Below are 1,319 nucleotides of genomic sequence, written 5' to 3' on the forward strand. Positions count from 1 at the left end.
AAGGATCGCACCATCCCGGCGTGACCGCGCCACCTCTTCGTCTGCCTAGCATTTTGCCAGGACAGGGGTTCCTCTTCGACCACGGCCAGGACCGGGACATCTTGCCTCCCGTTGACCGTGCCATGTCTTGGTCCACCTTGTAGGATGCTGAAGATGTGCATTATCCCTGAGGTCATCTCTCCCACCTGACCTTCCACGAGGACAGGCCATTTTTCTTCGACTACGACCAGGAACCGGAGGATTCCCACTCAACGGTTTGGTCGCGCCATGTCTTCGCCTGCCTAGCTCTTGCCAGGACAGGGGTTCCTCTTCGACCACGGCCAGGACCGGGACATCTTGCCTCCCGTTGGCCGTGCCATGTCTTGGTCCACCATGTAGGATGCTGAAGATGTGCAGTATCCCTGAGCTCATCTCTCCCACCTGACCCCTACCGCGTCAGGCCATTTTTCTTCGGCAACGCTCGGCACCAGGGGGACATCCTTAAGGATCGCACCATCCCGGCGTGACCGCGCCACCTCTTCTAAGGCTGCAATCCTCGATGACCTGTTCCACGCACACTCGCACACACTCGCACATTCTCACAAGATCTCAAGCACACAAAATAAATAATTAAGTATATTAATAAAGAAACGAAAACTCACCCGCGTTCTGCATCACTCCTTCAGAGCGTCCTCTTCCCACTGCAGCGCCCCATCCACGACTGTCCTTGTCCTCTTCGCTGTCTTCCATCTTCACGCCCCCCTTTTAGTCGCCTCTTACGACAGGCAGGGGTTACCGTGGCTGTATTCTAAACCCCCCAGCCACAGGGGTGAACCTAACCTAACCTAACCTAACCTAACCTTTTTTTTTTTTTTTACGTGGAGGAAATCTTCGAAAGACGCCCCCAGCCCCCCTGGGGAGGAGCCGGGGGTAGTGCCGGATTTTTACCGGCTAAAACCACCACGGTGACCTGCACAGGGCTGTGGTAAGGGCCCCGGGACCTCTAACGAACAACACCGGGACCCCCCCCACCCTTGGCGCATAGCGCCCCATCTCGGGGGAGGATCTAACCTTTGACCCTCCCCCTAAGTGCCTGCTCCACCAACGTCAGGGGCCATACCCGACGCCGGCCACTCCTCGGGCCGCGCGCAATGGCGACTGGGGCCCCAGCCCCGGCCACCTGCGGCCCAGCGACTCCAAATGGGAGCCGCTAGATCTGTGATGGGGGGAGAGGGCAAGTCCCTCCCCCATCCAATCCCCCTGGGGGAGGCCGAAGCCTCCCCCCACTACATCTGCCTTGGGGAGAAGCCAAAACTCCCCCCCAACCTATCACCCTGGGG

The sequence above is a fragment of the Osmia bicornis genome, unplaced genomic scaffold, assembly GCF_907164935.1.
Source record: "Osmia bicornis bicornis unplaced genomic scaffold, iOsmBic2.1, whole genome shotgun sequence".
Lineage (NCBI taxonomy): Eukaryota > Metazoa > Arthropoda > Insecta > Hymenoptera > Megachilidae > Osmia > Osmia bicornis.